The sequence below is a fragment of the Phocoena sinus genome, chromosome 2 (genome assembly GCF_008692025.1).
Source record: "Phocoena sinus isolate mPhoSin1 chromosome 2, mPhoSin1.pri, whole genome shotgun sequence".
Taxonomy (NCBI): Eukaryota; Metazoa; Chordata; class Mammalia; order Artiodactyla; family Phocoenidae; genus Phocoena; species Phocoena sinus.
The window spans coordinates 163972988-163989157 of NC_045764.1; the positions used below are offsets into that span (position 1 = coordinate 163972988).

At 38.3% G+C, this 16170-nt stretch overlaps 1 protein-coding gene and 1 non-coding gene across 12 annotated transcripts in view; one reads left to right on the plus strand and one right to left on the minus strand.

Moving 5' to 3' along the window:
- Positions 1-16170, minus strand: part of FOXN3 (forkhead box N3) — a 409030-nt gene that overhangs the window by 331170 nt on the left and 61690 nt on the right. The gene's annotated exons all lie outside the window — the stretch shown is intronic.
- Positions 10257-10329, plus strand: TRNAR-UCU. The gene has a single exon. It is a non-coding gene; the product is annotated as a tRNA-Arg (tRNA).

Here is a 16170-nt window from a genome sequence, read left to right on the forward strand (position 1 = left end):
AGGCCCGCGTATCGCAAAAAAAAAAAAAGGCAATTGACTGTTTAAAGCAAAAATAATAACAATGAATGGTGAAGTTTATAACATAGAAGTAAAACTTATGACAACAATAGCATGAAGACCAGGAGAAAAGAAATAGGAATGTACCCTTTTAACATTCTTATACTATATATTAATTAGTACACTATTATTTGAAGGTAGACTGCCATAAGTTAGATGTATACTACAAATATATACTATCAATAAAGCAACCACTGAAATACTACAAAGAGATATAACTATTAAGTAAACAAAGGAAATTAAATAGTTGAAAAAGAATGTGAAATCCAAAAGGAAACATAAAAGAAGAAAAGGGCAGTAAAGAACAGATTCAATAAACATAAAGCAAATAACAAAGTGGTCAGTTTAAACCTAACCAAATCAATAATCACATTATAAGTAAATAGTTATAGTTATATCCCAATTTAAAGACAAAGATTGTCAGATGAGAAAGAACAAGACCAAATCACAGGCTGCTTATAAGAAACCCACTTTAAATATAAAGTCACAAAGTCAAAGGATGAAAGAAGATACACCCATACCACAGTAACATTAATCTAAAGAAAGCTGGAATGGCTCAATTACTATAAGACAAAGTAGATTTCTAATCAAAGAATGGGTAATTTCATAATGATAGAGGAGCCAATTAAGCAAGAGAACATAACAACCCTAGATGTTTAGACACCTAATAACAGAATTTTTAAAAACATGAAGAAAAGTGATAGAACTGCAAGGAAAAATAGTAAATCCACAATTATAGTCTGAGATCTCAAAAACTGATAGAACAAATAAACAGGAAATCGGTAAGGATAGACTTGAACAACACTATCAACAAAGTTGATCTAATGTCAAGAACACTGTGCCCAACAACAGAACACTACACATTCAAGTGCACGTGGAACATTTACCAAGATAGATCACTTTCTGAGCCATAAAATATACCAATATATGAAAAGGACTCAAGTCATACAAATATGTTCTTTATCCATAATGGAATTAAATTAGAAATCAATAGCAGAATGATATTTGAAAAGTCTTAAATAATTGAAAAGTAAATAACACATCTCTAAATAACCTATGAGACAAAGAGGAAAACAAAAAAGAAATCAGAAAGTATTCTGAACTGAATGCAAATGAAGACACAACATATTACAATTTGTGGGGCACTGCTAAAGCAGACTTAGAGGAAAGTTTAAAACACTGAATGCCTATATTAAAAAAAAAATTCCCAAATTAATAACTTCAGTGTCTTCCATCTTAAGAAACTAGGGGAAAAAAAAAAAAAAAAAAGCAGATGAAACCCAAAGCTAGCAGAAGAAAGGAAATAAGAAAGAAAATAATAGAATCAAAAATAAATTAAATAGGAAAAAAAACAAAAAATGAGGGAATAAATCAATGAAACTGAAAGCTAGTTCTTTGAGGTCAATAAAACTAATAAATCTCTAATTAATATTATCAGGGAAAAAGGAGAGAAAAAAACAAATTGCCAAAATCAGGAATGAGAATGGTGATGTCACTACAATTTATAGATATTAAAAGTATGTTAAGTGAGCATTATGAACAACTTTATGCCAATAAATTCAGTAATTTAAATTAAGTTGACAAGTTCCATGAAAGACACAAATTAACAAAAATCAATAGAAAAAATAATCTGAATAAGTTTACATTTATTAGAGAAACTGAACTTTTAGGTAAAAAAATTTTCCCATGAAGAAGACTCCAGGCCCAAATAATTTCAGTGGTGAATTCTACCAAACATTTAAGGAAAAAAATACTACTAATTCCTCACAAACACTTCCAGGAAATTGAAGAAAACAGAAAGATTTCCACTATATTCTATGAGACCAGGATCACTCCAATACCAAAACCTGACAAAGATCACAAGAAAAGAAAACTAGGGCTTCCCTGGTGGCGCAAGTGGTTAAGAATCCGCCTGCCAATGCAGGGGACACGGGTTCGAGCCCTGGCCCGGGCAGATCCCACATGCCGCGGAGCAGCTAAGCCTGTGAGCCACAGCTACTGAAGCCCACGCACTGCAACAAAGACCCGACGCAGCCAAAAATAAAAATAAATAAAATTAATTTAAAAAAAATAAAAAAAAATAAAAATAAAATAAAAAAATAAAAAATAAAAAAAAAAAAAAGAAAAGAAAACTAAACACCAATACCCTTCAGGAACATACATGCAAAAATTCTTAACAAAAATGTTTAACAAATTAAATTCAATGTTAAATGTAAAAGATAATATATATATGACCAAGTGGGGTTTATTCCAGGAATGCAGGGTTGAAATACCATTAGAAAAATCAATCAATATAGTTCATCATAGTAAAAACTAAAAAATTCACATGATCATCTCAGTAGACACAGAAAAACATTTGACAAAATCCAGTACCTTTTCTTGGTAAAATCGGCAAACAAGGAATAGAAAGGAACTTCATCAACTTAATTTTTTAATCCTATAGCTACTATCATACTTAAAGATGAAAGACTGAATTCTTTGTTCCTATGATGAGGAACAGGCAAGATTTTCTGTTCTCACCCCTTCTATTTAATATTTCATTGTAGGTTCTAGCAGAACTTTCAGACAAGAAAAAGAAATAAAAGGCAATCAGGTGAAAAAGGACAAAGTAAAATTGTATTTGCAGATGATGTGATCATCTTTGTAGAAAATCCCAAACAATCTGCAAAAAAGACCCTAGAACTAACAAGTGAGTTCAGCAAGGTGGCAGAATACATCATCAGTATACAAAAGCAGTTGTATTTCTATATCTTGGCACATAATCTGAATTGAAAATACAATTTACAATAACATATAAACATTAAAATACTGAGGGATAAATCTGACAAAAGATGTGCAAGACCTGTATGGTAAGAACTACAAAAAATTACTGAGAGAAATTAAGGACCTAAATAAATGGACAGAAATACCATGTTCATGGATTGGAAGACTCAATTCATTAAAGTGTTAATTCTCTTCAAATTGATCTAAAGATTCAACATAATCCCAATCAAAATCTCATCAGACTTTTTTTGTAGCAGTCGCCAAGATGATTAACAATTCATGTGTAAATACAAAGGACCCAGAATAGCCAAAACAACTTTTAAAAAGAATGAATTTGGAGGAACTGCACTACATGACCCTAGATTTATTATAAAGCCACAATAATCAAGACCGTGTGGTACTAGCATCAAGATAGACAAATAGATCAGTGAAACGAAATACAGACTCCAGAAATAGACTCACACGTATTTGGTCAATTAATTTTAAACAAAGGTACAAAAGTAATTCAATGGAAAAAGGAAGTTTTTTCAACAAATGGTTCTGGAACAATTTGAATTCCATATATTTAAAAATGAACTTCAACACATATTGTACCTTGCACCACATACCAAAAAAATTCAAAATGGACCACAGAAATATATGTAAAACCTTAAAACTTTTAGAGAAAAACATAAGGGAAAACCTTTGTGACTTCATGTTAGGCAAATACCTCTTAGTTATAACACCAAAAGTGCCATCCATAAGAAAAAAAAAATTTGATAAATTGGACTTCAAAATTAAGAAAGTCTGCTCTTTGAAAGACACAGTAAAGAGAATGAAAATACAAGTCATAGACTGTGATAAAATATTTGCAAATCACATACCTGACCCAAAAAAAACCCATATCTAGAATATATTTCAAAACTCAGTAATGAGTAACCAACCCAACAATACACTGGGCAAAAGACTTCAACGGACACTTCACTAAAGAAGATATATTAATGGCAAATAACATGAAAAGATGCTCAATAACATTAGTCAGCAGAGAAATGCAAATTAAATCTATAATGAGATATTACTACCACATACCAATTAGAATGGCTAAAATTTTTAAAGGTCATACCAAGTTTTGGCAAGGATGTGAAGCAACTGGAGCTCATACAATGCTGGTGGGAATGTAAAATGGTACAGATACTTTGCGAAACATTATGGAAGTTTCTTAAAAATTAAACGTACACCTACCATATAATCCAGCCATTTCAATCTTGGGCATTTACCCAAGAGAAATGAAAACATATGACCATACATAGATTTGCATACAAATATTCACAGCAGCTATATTTCTAAAAGGCATAAACTGCAAACACTCAAATGTCCATCAAAAGGTGAACAGAAAAATAAATTGTGACATGTCCATGCAAAGGAAAAATGCTCAGCAGTAAAGAGATTGAAGTGTCAACACATACTACAACGTGGATGAACCTAAAATCCTAAAATAATGATCCTGAATGAAAGAAGCTAGACCTACCTCTTCATACTGTGCTACACACTCACACTAGACACATCTACATACTATGTGACTCCATTTATATAAAATTCTAGACAGTGTATCTATAGTGACAGAGGCAGATTAAAGGTCACTTGCCTACTTGAAGGAGGGGCGGGATGAAAGGAGAGATTACAGAGGAGAAAGAAGCTTTTGCAGGTGATGAATATCTTCATTACCTTGATTGTTAGATGGATTCACAGGTGTATACATATGTCAAAACTTACCAACTGTACACTTTGAATATACACAGTGTACTACGCATCAATGATACCTCAATAAAGGTATTTTTTGAAAAGATTACCTAATATCTTAAGACGTGCTTCTTAATGTTTTCGACCAACGTATTTCTATAGAATAAAAGGAATCAAACCCTAGGGGCCTGGGGATATAACCCATAGTAGCCAGCTACAAAAATCTAATTTCTTTAAGTCTCATGCCATACCTTAATTTGTACACATGTTACTGCCTAGTCCATAAATAATAATATGTTTTAATATAAACGTAATGTTTAATATTACTTAACTAGTCAGAGTATGTAACATGGCCCGCCCCCTCAAATCTTCAGGTGAAACAGATACCTCAAGAAGATGTACCCTGTTTTCTTTGTGGCATTGCTTATCCCAGCACATGACTAAAAGGAGTATAAAAAAATTTCAGTAGCACAACTGTGAAATCTAGATGCTTTGACTGTCTTCCTGTAGTGTTTCTCTCCCCCCACAAGTCCTCTTTTTCCTACTTGGAATCACTGGAAAACAAGGGCAGAAAATACACTTGCCAATGTTAGGCACTACTTTCCTCTTTAAAGGAAGAAACACCTAAGAATTCCAAATGTTTGTCACGCAATCAATTTGAAAGAAAGAAAAATACTTTAGACTCTTCATTTATCCAGGAAGGCGGCACTTTGGGTTCTGAACAACTGAAAATTCTAGATATTCCAGAAAATCTTTTTCTGTTGTTGTTTACTTTCCACTGGATTAAATAAAGCCTCCAGATTATAATTATGCACTTTAGGTTTCATTCCATAGTCCTGTGGCTGTTGAGAAGGATGGAGAAGAATCAGCAGTGGAGTGGCCCTCTGCCCCAGTCTCCCAGGTCTAAAGGAGGTCTATAGGCTCGTCTGTCTGCTGTGGTCTCCTGAGTACTTGCAAAACTTGTGGGCAGAACATGCAATGAATGAATCTGATTAGGTGACCTCATTTTTTTATGATAAACAGTTTGTAATTTTACGATGCTTTTGAAGTAAGTGGTTTAAAATAAGTCATTTTCTCTAGAATTAAAGAAATGATTAAAAATTACTTCTTGGAATAATACAGAATTGAGTTCAACTATGGCCAGGTTGACCTCAGCTTGCCAGAGAAGATGCTGTCAGAAAGATTAAGTACCTAAGAGTTCTAATTTCTTTAAGATTTTCTCTTTCCCCTTCACTCAGTGCTTATGGAATCCCAATGCTAGTAACATCAGAGCATTAATGATGCTGCAAGTAGCTTAAAGCAAGGCTTCTCAAACTTGAATGTGCACATAAATCACATGGGAGCTTGTAAAAATGCAGATTCTGACTCAGTAGGTCTGGGCTGGAGCCTAAGACGCTGCATTTCTGAAAAGGTCCCAGGTGATGCCTCAGCCAGGTACAACATACATGCTGCTGGTGCCAGTCTATACTCAGCAAGGGCTGAAACTGCAGTGGTTCTCAAAATGTGGTACCCGGTTAAGCAGCATCAGCATCACCTGGCAACATGGGAGAAACGCAGGTCCTCCCGCCTCACCCCAGACCTCCTGAACCAGGAACTGGTGATGGAGCCCAGCTGTCTGTGTGTTAATAAGCCTTCCAGGTGATTCTGATGCACACTGATATTTGAGAACCTCTGGCTTAGAGAAAGAGGGAATAACTGACTGCAGCTAGTGAAAACCAGGTCCATTTCAACAGGCCTGCAGTTCTATGAGAAAGCCATGGAAACTTCCAGAAGAAGCCCAGTTATAGAGGACTATTTTAAACCAGAATGTGTTTAAGCCTTCCAAGACACATCATCAGCTCTAATTTTTTTAAAGAAAGAAAATACCATGTGAAATACACAAACATAAACACTTTCTTGTTGACAAGGTACAATATATATATATACCACCAGCATAATCACGGGCTCCATTTTCACTTATTTATAATAAACATGTCACAACCATATTTTTTAAAACCCTCTTCCCTTTCCAAATTCTATGTTTAAATTAGAACACACAAAACTACATCTATTCTTAAACTTTACAAACCTTAAATAATGTGTGAGCACATTATGAAACGATCAGGAAAACACGACACAGCCCCCGATTTAGAGTGGCAAAACAAAAATCTATCCATTGGGCAAACAACATAATCAGAGGATCTTATTTAGATCAATGTTGGCAAGTTGATTTTACCCCAACATTTCCACTGATAACCCAATGAGGATGAGGTCAACCAGATTATTTTGAATAATTTTGCCATTTACCTGGAGATTTTTAAAAAATCACCATGGTAGGCACCAGATAAAAGAGAACTAGCTGTACATGTAGGTAAGAAAGACTCAAAAGATAAATTAGATTGACTCACAGAGTAAAGGTAGTAGGCTGACATACCAGGATTCAATAAAAACGGGAAAAAATTAGTGCAGAAAGAAACTAGATTTGGGGGACTTCCCTGGTGGCGCAGTGGCTAAGAATCCACCTGCCAATGGAGGGGACACAGGTTCGATCTCTGGTCTGTCTGGGAAGATCCCACATGCCACGGAGCAACTAAGCCCTTGTGCCAAAACAACTGAGCCTGCACTCTAGAGCCCACAAGCCATAACTACTGAGCCCGCTCGCCACAACTACTGAAGCCTGTGCGCTCCAGGGTCCGTACTCCACAATGAAGAGTAGCCCCCGCTCGCCACAACTAAGAAAACCTGCGCACAGCAACGAAGACCCAACGCAGCCCCCCGCAAAAAAGAAGCTAAATTTTTATACTCAGCTTCCCCTCAAGGTCATGTAGAGAATGGAAAGCATATAAAAATTAGTACCTATAGAAAGAGCAGTTGAGAACATAGACATTGATCATTCCAAGTTGCTTGGGGCCACATGAACTCAAAGTCAAAAAATTATTATTGTGCCTGTACTCCATGCATCACCTGCACAGAGGGCAGCTACACACCAGTCTTCTCCATCCATGTCTTATTCTCTTCCAGCTGCCCTAAGAAAAGCATTCACACCAGCAGATGTACTGGACTGATGTGCCTCTCAAAGTGTGAGCCGGGGGTCAGAACCATCAACATCACCTGGAAATGCCGACTCTCTTGGGCCCCTCCCTGGACCTGTTGATTCAGAATCTGCATTTTAACAACATCTCTAGATTTGTGAGCACATCCCACTTGAGGAGAGCTGCTCAAGCCTGCTTTCGGTCTCTTGGACCCACCTGTGACCTCCTGACTTTTTTCTGGTTGGTGTTGAGGTGAAGACACCCCTTCTCAATCACCCCAAACTCAAATATTTGCTCAGGAGGCAGTTCCTTGTAAAGAAGTAAATGTTCTTTATCAAACTGGAGTACAAGCGATAGTATGACTCCTGTTCTACAGACTGAGAAAACTAGAGAATTACTGAAGGTCAATGCTTAGCATTAGCCAAGTACTAACTAAAAGCCGTGTTTCTTCTTACTTATGTTATACCGTACTGTCTGGTATTTCCTAGAAATCCCAAAAAGAAAAGGAAAAAGCTCCACTTAAGTTAGGGAATGTAGTTCTGACCATTGGACCTATAATCAAGAAGGTACTCTATTACTTTTCTTTTCTTTCCTTCTTTCTTGTTTTTTTTTCCCCCAGCAGTAAATTAGGGTCAAGTCTCAGTGCCTGCTGATACCTTGATCAATATCACTTCACAGCTTCTTCCCACTACTTGGAAGTTTGCCTGCACCTGGATGTGGTTGTTTACTTTTTTCTTTTTCCTACTTCGGAGTTCAGAGAGAATATACTTATACTTTCTCTGTGATGGAAAGAAACCCCAGGATTCATTTTTCAAAGGAACACTGGAATTTTACTTTTTAGCCCTTAAAGAGAGGAATCTGTCAAACTAAACACTTAATCAAGTGCTCTCTGGGTTGGCTTTGAAGGTCTCTGCTCCCCACTCGGGATGGAGGCTTCCAAACCAAAGTCCCTACAAGCAAACTGCCCTAGCTGCAAAGAACACGGAAAAAGAAGGAAATCAGTCATCTTCTAGGCCGATGGTTTCTCAATCTTTGCTGAACGTCAAAGTCCTCTGGGTAGGTTTTAAAAAATCCCCATGGCCAGGCCACACCCCAGACCAATTAGGTCAGAACCTCTGGGCACAGAACCAGGCATCGTTTTTTTCAAATTCCCCAGGTGATTCCAATGCACATGCAGGTCTGAGAACCAATGAGCCCGGCAGTGACACCCACAAAACCTCACGCTGACGCCATGAGGTCAATTCTATCCGTGGCTCCGCACCTCGTATATTTTCTCCATTCTTCCTACGAGCCAGGCAGCAGAATCTTGGGGGATATACTTTCACTCACGTTCCAGAACGTGCTCTTCTGAAACAGCTGCTTCAATGGGGGTATATTTCTTTGCAATGCTCTTCCATGTAATAAAGAAATTCTTTCTCATTCCCTTAATATTGCTCCCCATTAAAGCATAACCTACAAACAGATGAATTATACTTATGCAGTGAGTATAAAGGACAGCTGTTCTATCTCAACGCAGCATTTTCTCTTTGTGATTCCATTATTTTACTGTGGCATGACATGCCTAATGCTTTAAGTAAGGCTCAGCTTTTCTTTCTTTCCTTTTTTTTTTTTTTTAACTGGAGGTGAAATTTCAGCTGGAAATCTACTCTAAAAGATCTTCAAGAAACAGTCCGAGTAAGAACTCAGCCATATTTATTTTTTATAAGTAGCTGAAGGCTGATCAAAACGTTCCTCCCAAGCCACAAAATGTGTAACCCTGGCATTTTTCTGGGCTATTTTTTGGCACACTGAACACAGGTCGAGACAGCATTTTATTTTAATTCTTCTTCTTGAACCTCCTGAATCTTCAAGCAGCAATTCTTAAAGAAACTCATTCATGGTTAGCACATAATGCAGCCTTTTTTCGCCCTGCAGTGACCTAGTACAGAGAAAATATAGTGAATACACTTCTTTACTTTTTTTACCAAAGAGGTGCCGTTAACTTGTCCTTGAATTGCGACTGCCTGTGTGTGAACTTCTAGAATATTTTCCAAATTGTCGTTTCAACAAGCAGAGCTTGCTGAGTTTGCCAAACCTACTTCCTTACCTTTGTCTGTTCTGTTCTTTGGCAACTCCTTTTGACAGGCTACCCCATTCAAGGTCTTTCCCCTGCTCTAATCCATCTCATTACATCCTCTTCAATTTTACGTTTACCTATTCATAATATGGATCTTCAAAGGAACTCCCCAAAAGGAGGGTGTCAGAATCACGATCAATTTTCTGTTAACATCGGAAGGAAGATTTATGTATACGCCCATAGAAACATACGTTCTTTGTAACTCCCAGTTAGTACCAAAGAATTGAAGTCACGTATTCTACTCCGTAAATTTGGTTCTATTTAAGATAAAAGACTACATTATTAAAGACAAAAATTAAACAGTTGCAAATAATGGCACATTTGTTTGGTGCTGATTTTGAGTCTTTCCAATACATCAACACTCTTTGCTCAAAGGTCACTGGAGGCAAAATACAACGACCAGCCAAAATGTTTCAGGTGAGAAATGAAGGGCAAGAAAGACATGCCAGCATCTTAACAGCGTCGATAGTGGGCTAAGGGCACAGGGGCTCCAAGTCTGGCAGACCTGGGTTCAAATCCTGGCTGTGTCTCCCTGGGCCGGATAGTCAGCCTATGACCATCCCCATCTCTAAAATGCAAATAATGGGAATTCCCTGGTGGTCCAGTGGTTAGGACTCCGCACTTCTACTTCCGAGGGTGCAGGTTCAATCCCTGTTTGGGGAACTAAGATCCCACAAGCCGCACCGCACGGCCAAAAAATAAATAAAATAAAATGCAAATAACAGCAATAATGACCTTCACAGGGTTGCTGTGAGGATTAAAGGGCTTAGAAAGTAGTGCGTACAGGTCAGCTATTCCTACTGCATTTTAAGGAAATGCAACCCAAACAAACCCGTGAGGCAAGAGGAGTGGGTATTATCTATATGCATCTTACTGCTGAGAAAGTAAGGTTCCCAGAGATGAAATAAACTCATCCTCCTCACACAGCTTTCTAACACACAAATGACTACGCTGTTCCCTGTTAAAAACTCTTCAGTGGCTCTCAGGACCAGGAAATTAGAAAGAGGCATAAAGTCCAAACTTCCTATCATGGCATAATCCCTGGATAAGATTTTTTTTTTTTTCCCAAAACTCAACCCCAAATCACTTCTGCCACGAAGCATTTCTGCAGCACTACAGCGTGTTGCCCCTCCCTCCTTTGGGCTCCCACTCTACCTGGACACACTTTTAGCAAAGCACCCATGGCATTTTTCTGAGCACGTTGGTCTACGCATCTGAATCTATACACTAAACAGGAAGTTCCTTAAGAGCAAGAACACTGTCCTATTCATCTCTGTAGCCTTAGCATCTAGCCTAGCACCGAACACCTGGTAGATAGCCCATAAAATGCTTGATAAATGAATGAATGAATGAATGGTCCAAAGCCATCCAACAAATAAATGGCAGGGCCAGAGCAGACCCCACATCTTCCAACTTCCTGTTGGGCCATCGTTCCCTGAAACCACACTGCCTTTGTCAATGGGTGGGTGACATCTCAGAAAAGACCCTGAGGCTCAACCTCCGTATTCACAATGGACTTGCCATGTTAGGCCATGCATTAAAAAACAAACAAAAATAACCACAAATCTGCATGCATCGATTTGTATCTATAAAAGAGGGCTCATACTTAACATTGGACTTTAGAATACACAGGAGGTGGGGGAAGAAGAGAAAAACCAATCAGATAACACGATGTGCTCCTCTTGAAAAGTGCCTTAATTTAAAGCTGTCACAATAGTAAATATAATTAGATAACAACAATAATACCAAATACCACAGTTTACTACAGTCCTTCCTTCTGAGGCCTTCAATTGGAACTGAAAACACAATTACTAATTAAATTGGACAAGGGGAGGTATCATTTTCCAAATGGAACCCTAGTGATATAAATGAGTTACTGCAGCTTCTCGAATTTCTCACTGTCACTCAAAGAGGGGGTTCTTCACTGGGCTAGAATCAACTCAGAAAAACAGATCCATATCCTGCATTTTTATTCTTTTATTCGAAATATAGTTTATTTCTATATTTCTTATGTAGTTACTGAGCCACTGTAAGACCACAAAGATGCTACAGCCCAGTTCCTCCCCTCAAGGAGCTTAATGTACACTGGTGGGTGGAGTGAACGGATGGCGGAAAAAACCTAGTAGAGACCTGGGCCAAAAACAAAAGTCTCAAGGCAGGAGATAAAGACCAGGGGACTCACATTTCCTGTCTTGGAGGAATCTGGGTAAAAAATAAAAACAGTTTTAAGGTGGAACAGGGTGAAACAGGAGGCTGTGATCTTTAGAGGGCCTGAGAACATTGTTTTCTCTTCTTCTTTTCCTTTTTTAATAATTCAATTCTATAGTGGAATGCCCCAAGCTCTTTCCTTGCCTTTTACTTGAAGACTTTTCCAAATTATGCTTTTAAAGGCATTAGGAGAAAAAATAAAGGTGCTGTAGTCCAATGGAAATTTGGGGAAGTTAAATTTAAATTTTAGAATAAAAATACTTTTTTGTTGAAGGACGGCTCAGACCTCTTAATATGCAAAAGTGAATTCAGAATCACTAGAAGGGGATTTAATATGCAGTTTTGACCATATTAATTTAACGCAAGACTCCTTTTTTTTTTTTTTTTTTGGTCTGTTTGTTTTTTAGAAACATCTAACATCTTGCTGGCTAGTGTTCTGTTAAAACACATAGAAAATACTGGTCTAGTACAAATGACAAATAAATCACCTTCCCTTCTTGTAATATTACAGACTTTGTCACAGGTCTAAAGAAAAAAGTGAGTGCCTATAATGGACAAATAAAGGGGGCATTATAGCTAGCACCTGTAGCAGTAGAGGGACTTTAAAATTATGTAAGTCCAACTTCGGATCGTGCTCACCACTTATACTATGAGACCTTGGTTTAAAAATTGCTCAAACTTTCTTGGCCTCAGTTTCCACATCAGTCAAATGGGAATAATGGCATTACCTGCCCCTAAGGGTGACTGGGAATATCTGTGTAGTCAAATCATCCAGCAGAGAGCTTAGCACAGAGCAAGCTCTCAATGTTCAGAAACTATCGCATGAGACACTCCAGGGTGACAGGGAGGCCCGTTAGGGTCAGTCCGCTGTAGCTGTGTCTTCTTAGGCTGAAACGAAGATGCTTTCAACTTGAACACAAGTGAAAGACTTGACATCGGCCACGTGGGAAAAGAGCAAGAAAGATGCCAAAATGGAAGAGAAGTCTGAAGGAAAATCCTCTCCAGCCAAATTTTCAAGGAAATGAATTATATGAAATTACAAAAACAGTGCTCTCGGGGCTGCTTCTACTTTTCTCTGACATCTGAGACTCAGATATAATGAAGTATCAGGAGAACAAAGAAAATGCACAGAACAGCATGATAAACGCCTTTAGTCACTTTCTCAGTGACTAACACTCACTTCGAATCAGTGTTAGCAGCATGGCCGGGGAAGGAAACACAAGATCTATGTGTGGTAAATTTACAGCAGATTTTGAGATCCAGGACATTTCTGAGGAAATATATGGAGATAGTGGCAAGGCCAGCGACAAATGACCATGTGATTCATGGAAAGATCCAGACTTTGAAACAGATCCTTCACTTGGCCAAGTCCACTAGTTCTCACCACTGCCCTCTAGTAGACCTGCTGAATACAGACCTACAACAAAAGCAAATCCTCACACTAGAGTTTCATAGTACTCATCAAAAAAAAAATAATCTTGCGTGTAAAGTTGCCTGGAGCACTAAAGCAACCAGTTAGAAAGAAAAAGAATGAGCTATACGACTTAAAAATCCGATTTGCTAGGATAAAATGTCCCAAGATTGCTGATAACAGGAGTTTGTATGGAATATTCCTTGATAGAAGTGTGCCAGATTAGGTCTTGGAAACATTTTTGTTGTGCAGAGACTTTCAGTAGTAAGTGGGAAATACCTAATAAGTATTGCAACATGAAGGAATGGAATGAACTGATGAACAAACAAAAGGACAAAGGGGCTGAATCCCAGCATTCATGAATTGGAAGAGTTCTAAGTTCCCTACCAATTTTGGTTTTGGTTTGTACACTGTCTTGGGAAGTTCACAATCTCACCAGGCAGACCTCCCCACTGGAACAACATAATGGGTGACAATGAACCCTTCCAAAAGTTTCAGTTTATCCAACATACTTTTTTTCCAACATATTTTCTGTTAGTGGTAAGAATGCAGGTGTTCCCAAGGAGTTAAGTACTTCAACAGATAATACTTCTGTTATTTAATTGCCAACAACAAGCCTCTGTTCCCCTTATATCTTAGCTAAGTACTTATCACAACCTGTAATTTTCTTACTGTTTCACAGCTGACTGTGGGCATCTCCCACTTCTAAATGTAACTTCATGAAGGTAAAGACCGCGCCTTCCCCCGGCACCTAGCCCAGTACCTGCACATCGGCAGAAGGTGTGCATTAAAGATCTGTGTGCATTAAAGATCTGTTGGTTATACAGATGGAATCAGCGCTGTGGAAGTAGGAGCTTTTCCTCTCTCATTTCCCTTCAGAAGCATCGTTTGGGTGGTCCTGTCATTAGAGTCAACTGGCTGGCCACTCTCAACATAGCTGTGCATCCTTGAGCAAACTTTTTCACCTCTCTGGTTTCCTTCTCTGTAAAGGAGGATTTGGGGGCGCCTGAACTACTCTCTCAAAGGTCCCTTGCATCAGTAACATTCTAAGATTATTTGGGAAAATAAGCCCCAAACACCCGCATTTTCATAATTAATAAAGTTTACAATGATCAGAACAAATAAACAAGTGAATTTCAAGATTGTTCTATAGCGGTTAGTCATGGTTTTCTTCAAGTTAGCTCATTTCTCTGCCAGATCACACTCTGTATTTACCTTTCAGCGTTTGGCCCTCAGAAAGGGCGAAATTGATGAGGTGGCTACGGTCCACTTTCTAAAAAAAGAGCAACCCCCTTCCCCCCTGTTCAGATAATTTCTGCAGCCTGTTTGCAAGATTTCTAATATGAGGTGCAACTGTCATTTAATTAAGTGGTTCTTAGAGATTTTGATTTTTCCTGCCATCAACGGGTTAATGCGCTGAGATCTTCCTTCGTTTTACAAAGGGGCAAGAAAACACATTGAGCTGATACAGTCCATTATTAAAATTGCATTTCAGCAGAGGCAAATAACTCCAGCCACCTGACGCTGGGCTTAGCCATCATCTTCTCTTGCTACAACCCAAAGCTATTACATTAAAAGCATAAGCAAAACAATAGAGCTGACAGCAATGCAAGCTCCCCTGCTAGACGGAAACCATCAATCCTGTTGGTGAAGTATTTAGCTACAGAAGTATTTAGCTACAGAAGGAGAAAAGACATCCTTCGACTGCAGGATAAGAGGAAGGAATACACAGCCACTTTTCAATCAGAACTAGATCGTGTATACTTGAAGAAATAACAGCTTCGACAGCCAGACGATAAGTTTGCCTCTAGAAAGTGGGAGCCAGCAAGTATACCTGTGAAGGCTACGAAAAGTCTGGGGTTGAATGAAGTTGCTCTTACCTGCTCCACCTTCACCTTGGATGCTCACAGCCCCCACCCATTCCCTGCGTGGTAGTTTCTACAGAAATTAAACAAAGAGCTTTTTCAGGGGCCAGGTAGGCAGAAAACAAACTTCTTTAGCTTGGGCAGTGTTAAGCGATCTTAATAAGCTCTAAATCTTTACTTGGAAGTCAATGAAATTAGCAGCAGAGTTTAGAAGCCAGAAACACCGTGCTGGATTATTTTAAAAAGCAAAAACAAAAAACTCCAACCATTCTTTGCAGCTAAACTCCAGCTCCGGTTCTCTGGGCTAGAATAGTAGTGTTAATAGATTCTGCCTCGACTAAAAAGGGAGCCAGTGGCAGAAAATCTATTCCTCCAGCAAGGTTGCCGGGCAACAAGCAAGCTTTTGGCATGTGGCTGATGTCTCCCGGCAGCCCGGACTACACAAAGTAAGCTCTTCCATCACTTATAACTAACTTGATTTTGATGGATTAAAACCAAATCAAAAGGTACTGTAAGTCACTCGTTTCCAAATTCAGGAATCTGGGGGAGACAGAAAACATCCCAATACCAAACATAAGACTAACTGATCAGGAAAAGTAGAATCCACTAAAGGTCACTCTGCTGGGTGATAAATGTCTTACACATCCTAGTATACACACAATGTTATTTTAAGATGAGAATATCCAAAAGCAATGGGAAAACACAGCATTCAAGAATATTTGGGGGTGGGGGGATGGGTGAAATAGGTGAGAGAGATTAAGAGGTACAAATTTCCAGTTACAAAATACATGAGTCACAGGGATGAAATGTACAGCGTGAGGAATATAGTCAATAATATTGTAATATCTTTGTATGGTGACAGATGGTAACTAGACTTATAAGGGTGATCATTTTGTGATGTACAGAAATATCGAATCGCTATGCTGTGCACCTGGAACTAATAGTACTGTAGGTCGGTTATACGTCCATTAAAAATATATATTTTGGGGCTTCCCTGGTGGCGCAGTGGTTGAGAGTCCA